Raw genomic sequence first — 9,038 nt, 5'->3', positions numbered from 1 at the left:
CTCTCTCTCTCTCTCTCTCTCTCTCTCTCTCTCTCTCTCTCTCTCTCTCTCTCTCTGCTTTTACTTCCTTCTCAATTCCATTTCCCATGCCCCCAAATAAACTCCATTCTCTACTAGACCCATTGAATCTAGTATACCCATTAGGTCTAGGTACCTGGGGGTAGGATGCCTCAGCATGGTCCTGCTGAGGTACCCCCACCCACCACACCATACCACACTCTACAAAACATATTCTTTGTTTTATAAAACACTTCATTTGGTGGCATGACTCAGATTTACAGACTTGCAGGTTAACATTTCTCACCACTGCCACAAGCACTTTCCAGCCACTGGATTGCTAGACCTATCCATCCAAACACCAGTGAACTGGTAAGCTCCCACCCCACCCCACCCCACCCCCCCACACACATGCACACACGCACGAACACGCACATGCACACGCGCACACGTCAGCTTAAACGACCTCTAGTCCCAAGGGAAGAATGTTTAGCTCATAGCCACTCTCTGGTGTACTTGGGGACAAAGATATTCACAGTCATGACCATCCCTCCTCAATGACTCTTCATCTAAGAACCTCTTTCCTTGGGTGAGATCTCTTTCTCTTCTCAAGACAGTTTCTTTCTCGAGCTACTGGTAAATCCTAGGCCCAGGTAAACCATTCTCCTGCTGCTCATGCCCTGGTCCCAGGCTCAACCCCTAGTTCACCTCATGACGACCTAGTGATCTAGCCCAGCTGCCACTATTCCTAGTTATCATATTTATCCTCAAGACACTGGTAGGGATAATTGATAACTTTTACTCTCGTTCAAAGGGAACGTCTTCCTTCCTACTCCCAGGCTTCCTACTGGGACGCCTCCTGGTATTAAAGGCTTCCAAATTCACACCCTAAATTTGGTCCCAATATCCACTAGATAATAACTCTAAATGGTCGCTTAATGGTGCTTTGGAAAAAAAAAAAAAACTTTCACAACTCTCACCAGCTATCTGAAAAATGGAAGGTTTTCTATGGAGGCTTTCCCCACCTTTGCTCCCAGTAGCTCTCTGCTACTGGCTCCCCACCCCTCCCACCCTTAACAGCCCTCTCCAGATCTTGTTTTGGACCTAACTCACTGAGCTCCTGCTGCCCCCACCTGCTGCCACTGCTGACACTGTATGCTACAGCAAGCAGTCTTAAAGTTCTACTTCCTGGGAAATTTTTATCTCTAGGTTTTTCCATTCTGGTCTACACCAATTCTAATCTACCTGTTGCGGGAGAAGGAGCAGCCAAGCCGTGCTGTGCACCACTCAGATCTGCCATTTCTCTGCCCCGACCCACACAGAGTCAGAAGCTGCCTGTGGTGACAGGGAGCGATCTCCTCAAATGTATAGAATGCCCTGTCTGCCAGACAAAACATGTCTATTTGTCTCTTTATTTGTCTCTGCTTTATTTGTCCCATGCTTCTACAGAAATGCCATTCCCTTCTAAGATATACACCAAATGACTTTCCTCCACAGGTAGAGCTATGACTTCAGTGCCATCTTAGCTAAGAGTGGTCACATGCCTGGCCACAGCTTCAGTGCCATCTTGATTGAAGGCAGGCTCATGACTATCTGCCATCTTTGTTATGGGCAGTCTCCACTTTACTGCCCACTTTAGGAAAACAGCCTGACTTAAAATGTCTCCAAAGACACTTTTCAATTAAGATAAAGTTTTCATATGGTTTCTATCCTGGCTTGGTAAATTATTTTAATATTAATTTAAAGTTTTACAACAGTAAAAAGGTTAAAGATCACTGCTTTAAAGATATGTTTACTCTGGTTTTTGCTACTGTCATTAAGTTACAATGTAACCTCTTTGTTTGCTAGATATAAACACAGATTGCCTAATTCAGATATGCTTAATAGATATTAATTCTCAATCTTATCAAAGAATCTGCTTTTTAAATGTTTAAGTTTATTATGACAGAGACTCCCAAATCTTACAGTGATACCCCTGCCTCCCAGATCTCTAAACAAATATGGTCCCAGTGACAAAAGACTACCTGGATTGTGGTACGACAAACACTGAGAAACACTGCCCCATCGCCTTGCTTACAGCCAGGGCTCAGCCTACACTGTGGACAAACAGATGATACCCAGAGAATTAAATGTCTCATATTGCCTAAGAAGAGGTGAGTCATTTCTCCACATTCCAAGTTCACAGGAAAAGCTTCTCATCTGGGCCTGATGGCCAGACTGACTCTGCCCGAGTTGTGATGGAGACCACAGGGACCTGGGAGAACTGTTTACATAGTGGACTATAACTTATGTCATTTTAATTAATATATGACCTCTAGATTATAATTTACTCTTCCCAGATTTCTGGTTACATTGATAGCTAAGCTAACTGCAGATTAACAGCTAAAGAACAGAAAACTAGCTCCTTACCCCAAGGTAGTCCACCACCATATTAGCTCATTGGTCAATTTTTAACTAGCTAAGACTGCCATACCCCTTATCAAAAAGATAGGTTTGCCTTGCTTATAAGCTTCACAATAAAAGATACACAAATTCAGATGTAAACTTTCACAGATGTAACCTTCAGTTACTTCCTCATTTAAACTCAACTTCCAGTGACTAAATGCTTCAGATTTCCTCCTCTTGTTATGCCACTGTCCTAACATTAACCAATATAGTTCTTATAAATTAGCCTAACTCTAATAAGACATTCCACTATATGATCTAACTGTATAATCACAAGTTCAAAATGTAAGTTTCCTTTGATTGTCTCCTAACTATAGACTTAAAGAGCTTCTAACCCTAAATCTACACTATCAGCTATCATAGTTACAAATTTAAGCTTCCTTTGGTTGTCTCTTAACTACAGACTTTAGGTGTTTCTTATGCTGAAGTATATGATCAACTATCAAATTTTCAAGTTTCCTTTAATTATCTTTTAAATATAAATTTAAAGATCCTTCTCATTATCCTAAATTTATGTATATTCCGTCTCCTAGACAAAAAGAAAAAGCCCTTGTTCCTTCAGCTCCCCAAAAGGTTTTTGTCTCCCCTAAGCTCACCTTAGGAAACATGCTGTTAACAAATTTATCCCTTTTGTAAGCTTATAGGCTCCAGGAAACCTACTCAGATCTACCGCTTATGGACCAAATAGATTCCATCCAGATAAATACACCTGCCAATTAGTGGCCTAAGTTTCTACCTGTTACCTATTCCAGAGGGTGGGATTTGTCTCCTGTTCCCTGGGTTGGGGACTCACTCCCTTCACCTCAAGCACCAAGACCTAAGAGATTCAAATGTACACCTAAGAAAAGTTTTTTTCCCGAACCTACTTAACTTTATTTCATGTGTGTGTGTGTGTGTATGTGTGTGTGTGTGTGTGTGTTTGTTTCAGCATCTTGCCAAGTCCAACCATTTACTAAAAATCTATATCCAGGACATCTCCAGAGAAGAACCCACAGATGTTCCACCCTCCTTTCACAGACACAGACACTTCTGCTGGACCTGCATCTTCCTACCTAAAGGGGGTTCCACAGACCTTGGACAGCAAGGAAACTCTCCTAAGACAGAACTATCATCCCCATCCTCATTTTCCTTGGTTTTCCAGAGACATATCACCTCAACGTCAGCAGGCAGTAGCTGAAGAGCACGATGACCCTATTCCTGCTTCACCACCACCTCTTTCTAATTTCTCCTTTTTTAAATTAGACCAAAATGAAGGGATATTGGCATTCCTTGTACGGTCCACCCAACAGTTACCTAGCAACAGCCAGGTAGGCCTGGATTGCTATAAAAGGGACTGTTTGGCCTTTCCCTCAATGTCTGACTCCCTCTGCCCCTCTGCCCCTTTTCTCTTTCTGACCTACTTCTCTCTTTCCCCTCCCTACCCCTCCCTCTCCACATGTTCCTGGCCAGCTTCTCTTCTCTGTCTCTCTGTTGCTCTCTGTCTCTGTCTCTCCTCTTTCTTTCTCTCTTTCTCTACCTCTACTCTCATGCCTCCAAACAAACTCTATTCTATACTAGACCTGTTCTATGGCTGATACCTCAGAGGGAGGGATGTCTCAGCATGGGCCCGCTACCTCCTCCCACCACACTATACCGTACCCTATAGAACATATTCTTGGTTTTATAAAACACATCAATACCCATCAATTATCTCTTTTATTTTCAGATTTGGTGAGATAATACAAGTGGAATCGATAGCATGATTCTTCGGTTGTCATGTGTAAATAAATGTTTGTATAGCTGCCACTGTTGTGCACGATCAGTGTTAGAAATGAAAACACTGTGGGAGTAAACACGAGAAAGCTGAAGCCCCTTCCTGGCTCTGTTCTTCTACCTCCAGCCCTAAAGAGTCATGGAGTCTGCCTTGGTCCAGCTGAATGACAGGATCCTTCTATGGGTAAGGGCTTCCTGGGACATTTGCAGATATGTCTGACCCTCTGCTCCCTGTTCAGGACTTGAAGGGTGGAACACATTTGTCCATTTGTTTCTTGATTCTGTGTCTATTTCTAGAGTCCTAGGTGACTACCAAAGTGCAGTTTCATGCCTCCCTCCCTCCTATTGCTTGCTTTTGTGTTTTGTGGCATGAAGGATACACTATAGGCTCAAGCAACCCCCACTCCCACTCCTGAGAATGGCAGAGGGAAGGACATAAAGCACATCAAGTGGCTATGGCTGCACCTTACTTGAAGGGAGTTCCCAAGGAGAATCATTTGTTCAGCCAAGGACACTCACCTGAACACTTTCCATTTAGTACAGTGAGACCAGGTACCGGCATCTTTCCAAAGCTCTTTGGACATTCTGAAATTCAGACAGACTCAAGAGAATCAAATGAGTTCCTCTCTGGAACTCCAGGCTTGCCTCACTGCCTGAGTAAGACCAGGAATTCTGCTGAGTCCGAAGCTCAGCCACAAAGGACTTTTCCCAGGATGATGCTCTAGTTAGGAGGTGCAGCAGATGGGGTGATGGGGTGTAGGGAAGAAAAGGAGGATAAACCACAACAAATGGAGAGAGGAGAGAATTTCTTTGGTAACAAGGCTGGCCCTGCCATTCTCAGGCTTCCCAATGGCCTGGGCCTCTCAAGGGTGCCTATAAATCAGATTGTGTATGCTAGGGCTTGCATGTTATGCATTACCATAAAATATATTTTGAGTAAAAAAAGCTCTGACTTTTTTTTTTCAAGTCACAGGACCCCAGCCCTCCTGGCAGGTCCTAAGTGAAACAAATTACTTGTAGAGAGTAAGGGTTGTGCCCTGGCCTCCTCCCTCTTTGAACCTGCAGCTGGCTCTTTGTAAGCCTAGGACTCGGCTATTGCCCTAGGGGCAACCAATGGGTTGTGTCTCCCTGCAGCTGTGCCAGGAGGACAGCAGGAGTCTCTAGGAAGCAGGGGTTGGTTGGACCTAGAAGCTGATCCAAGCTACATTATTACAAAAAGTTATTAAACGATATTCAGTTACAGGATCCTGGGCTAAACAAAGAATGAGGCCCAGGGCAGCCAAAAACCATATGGGCCTGGAGGTTGCACACACCTGCATGGGAGCGAGCAGGCCCAGTTAGAAGCCGTCATCAATTCTAGGAAAGCTATAAAGCTCGGACTTGCTTCATGGCACTTTCTAATTAACTGTGCGGTAAGTTTTCTCCACTTTTCTATAAAGGCCCGTGCTCCCTCCTCCACTCGACTCCCTCTCCCTCATGGCCCAAGACACCTGGGGAAAAGTTTCCCAGGGAAGATCTCAGGTGGGGCTCAGACTGTGGAAGATATTCTTAAACAGGAAAACAAACGGCACTCATTCTTGTGTCAAAAGCAAAAAAAAATAGAACAGACTCTTTTGGAAGCTCTCTCACGGAGTAATCCACAACAGGGAGCCAGCACCGGCTCCCTTAAAGAAGACTGATGAAGGGAAGGAAAATTGGCGTAGGCAATTCTATTTACCCAACGGACTGCATCAACAGAAAGTAGAAAGATGGGTCTAAATCCCGTGGTGACACACGAGAAGATTTACCATCTAGTTTTTAGGGTCTTTGCAAAGCAGACGCTTAGGTGAATGTCAGCTGTCATTTTTACGCTGGTGAATCTGGGCGCCCGTGTGACTCTGAGCACACTATGGTGGCAAAACCCAAAGGCAGCTTACTGTTCTGAGCCGAGCGCGGAGTTTTCCTCTTGCCTATCCCACAGAATAGTGTTGATACATTTAGGACATTTGCATAACTTACAAGTAAATGAAGAAATAAAGACAGCGAATTTTATAATGAGCTGGGGCAGAAGAGGAAAACAAAAACAAAAACCCTAAAATGTGGTAAGAGCCAAACCTACTCCTCAGTTTCCTGGAATGCTGGCGCATGGACCAGGGAGTAACATTCAGAAGGCAGAATTCATCTCTCACCACTGTTCATCTGCAAAAAGAGGAGGAAAAATGCAAAGTATTTCAGACATGGCCGAGGTTTCCCTTGGCCTCTTACCTGGCTGGGCTGATGATTCCTGCATCCGGTGTTGACAGAAACTTTGCCTGGTGCTGAGGTGAGGCCTGGCCCGGCTTGCTCCTTTTGACCTCCATGATGCAAATCTCTTGAAACGATAAATGAGCCAAGTGTAAGACAAGGCCTTGAGCCTGGGCAGATGAATGTGTCCTCCAGCCCACACTGAGGCTCTGGTGAGCTGTTCCAAGACAGCACTCCAAGACCCACCTAGACCATTTGTCCCTGGCTATTGAAATAGAAAAACATACTGTACTTTGCAAGAGATATGCCTTGTGAGAACTCAGAATATTACTATTGGTTAGTTTGTAGATACATTTCTGCCTGCAGATTGGTATAAAGCGGCAGTTCTCAACCTGTGGGTCACAACCCCCATGGGGGTTGAATGACCCTCTCACAGAGGTCACTTAAGACCATCTGCATTTCAAATATTTACATTATGATCCATAACAGTATCAGAATCACAGTTATGAAATAGCAACAAAAATAATTGTATAGTTGGGGATTACCACCTCATGAGGAACTGTATTAAAGGGTCTCTGTCTTAGGAAGGATGAGAGGCACTGGTATGAAGCAATGGCTTGAGGACCAGTCAAATCTGTGTCTGTATGAATATGTCTTTGAAAACTCAAGAGACTCTGCAAAGGAGCACCGCTCATACTAGGTCAGGTTTTCTTTTCTCTTGCTCCTCCTCCTCCTCCTCCTCCTCCTCCTCCTCCTCCTCCTCTTCTTCCTCTTTCTCTCGTCCTCTTCTATTGCTTCTTGTCTTTCTTCTTTTTATGATAGGTTCTTAATATATTGCTCAGGCTGACCTTGAACTCATGTTCTTCTTGCCTACAGTCTTCTGAGTGCTAGGTTTTAAGAGCCAGTATGCCTACTGGGTCTGTGTTTTCAATATCATTCTGAGTGTGGGAAGAGAATTCAGACTTGGAAGAAGGGGTTGGTACACTCAAGGGGACAGAGTGTGGGATTTGTCAGGAGAAAGTCCCCACCCCCATGTGCTTTGAAGGATGTAAGGCAAGCTTACACAATATCTCATATTCCAGTCCCAGAAGGGAGGTGGCCACACTGTGTAATATTTCCAGTTATGTTCAAGAAACAGCCTGGAATGATCAGGGTCATAATTCTTGACTGCAGCAAATGGAAGGGTAAGGCAAGGGAACCACGCAAGAATAATTAGGCAGCCGGTGACCGTGGCTCTGAACCTGCCGGCCCTGGTAAACAGAACATAAATTTTTTTAAGGGCTACAGTGGACTCTGTGCAGCACAACTTTGATATCTGAGATGCAATTAGACTTCGCCCTTATGAGGAATCAACTAAAAGCTTGTAAAATACACCTGTGATCCTGGCGTGCTGTTTTTCCAGGCCAGTGTGCACACACTGCTTCCTTGTGGCCCCCAAAGTTTGTGACAGTCATTTGTGGGTCTTCTCTTGAGGCACTGGCCTCCTGGTACACCAGGGATTCCACACAGACAATGAAAATAATTTTACCAGTTGCTGCTTCCCAGTCACCCAAGGGTGATATTGAATCTGGAACAGTTAAGACTCCCTAGAGAAATGAATCGGAGAGATAAAAGTCTTGGCTAGGCCCTACAGTGTTCTCTGCTTTCAAGCATCTTGGTGTTTTAGAAGCCTCTCCTTTGCTCCTGTCTCGTGACATTTATCTTAGTGTTTGAGCAGACACGTGGAAGATATGATCTGCATGGGGATTTCCGCTGGAAGCAAATCCAAAGCAGCGGCGGTGCCTGCACTCCCAGAATACACTATTCTTTTTCACCCTTTCTTCAGATCATCCCAGACTGGAACATCTTGCTGCTGAGCACCAGGAAGGAAGGGAGGAAAAAGGATTGAAGTGGGGAGGGTAGAGAGAAAAAAAGGAAGAGAGGGAGGACTAGGAAACCCATATGTAAGGCAAGATTAATGTTACTTAGTTATCCTTGGTATTTGTTCCTTATCAAATGGAGACTGCATCCAACATTTAGCTACAGCAAGTCCTACAGAGAAGCAAGCAGTCCCAGGTCTCAGGACCAGGGCAGTTTTGGCATCCATCTAAAAACTACTTCTATCCTCTAGCTGAAATGCCTGGTTCTCCATTTCCAAACACTTAGCTTCTAACTATTCCAACAAAATTGATTTTTAAGGTTTCCATGAACCTTCCATCCACTGGTGGGGGAGTTAACTAGTTAGGAGCACAGGCTCTCAAGCCAGACTCCCTGTTTTCACCTATTAACAATACCACATGGCCCCTGGGCAGCTTTCTACGTTCTGGTCACCTCTGCTACAAAATGTGGACACAAATCACATCAACTTCACAGTTCTTTTCATTAAATGTGAATGTATGCAAAGGAATTCAAGAGTACTTGGTGCAAAATAACTATTCAATAATTATTAACTACTCTTGCTATTGCTTTTTATTTCTCTCAGGATTATCTTGTTCCGATCTGTTGGTAACTCATTTCCTAGAGCTAGTGAGTTTTTGGCCAGAGATTCTTCTAATTGAAAACCATATCTTATCATCTATCCTTTAAGGTAAGATTTAGGGCCCAATTCTTTTCTTTATTTCCTCCCTTCCAAGTTGAATGCT

At 44.1% G+C, this 9,038-nt stretch overlaps 1 long non-coding RNA gene across 1 annotated transcript in view; it reads right to left on the bottom strand.

The window, feature by feature from the left end:
- The window catches only part of LOC116083568, a 7,149-nt gene extending 491 nt beyond the window's left edge, over positions 1-6,658 (bottom strand). The window contains exons 1-2 of the long non-coding RNA XR_004115775.1: positions 6,439-6,658; positions 4,714-4,779 (exon numbers count right to left, since the gene is read on the bottom strand). This is a non-coding gene — a long non-coding RNA (uncharacterized LOC116083568). The remainder of the gene's footprint in view (positions 1-4,713; positions 4,780-6,438) is intronic.
- Between the last annotated feature and the right edge of the window lie 2,380 nt (positions 6,659-9,038).

Source organism: Mastomys coucha, unplaced genomic scaffold (genome assembly GCF_008632895.1).
Source record: "Mastomys coucha isolate ucsf_1 unplaced genomic scaffold, UCSF_Mcou_1 pScaffold8, whole genome shotgun sequence".
Lineage (NCBI taxonomy): Eukaryota > Metazoa > Chordata > Mammalia > Rodentia > Muridae > Mastomys > Mastomys coucha.
The sequence above is the reverse complement of the archived record's forward strand: the minus strand, read 5'-3'. Positions and strand labels throughout refer to the sequence as shown.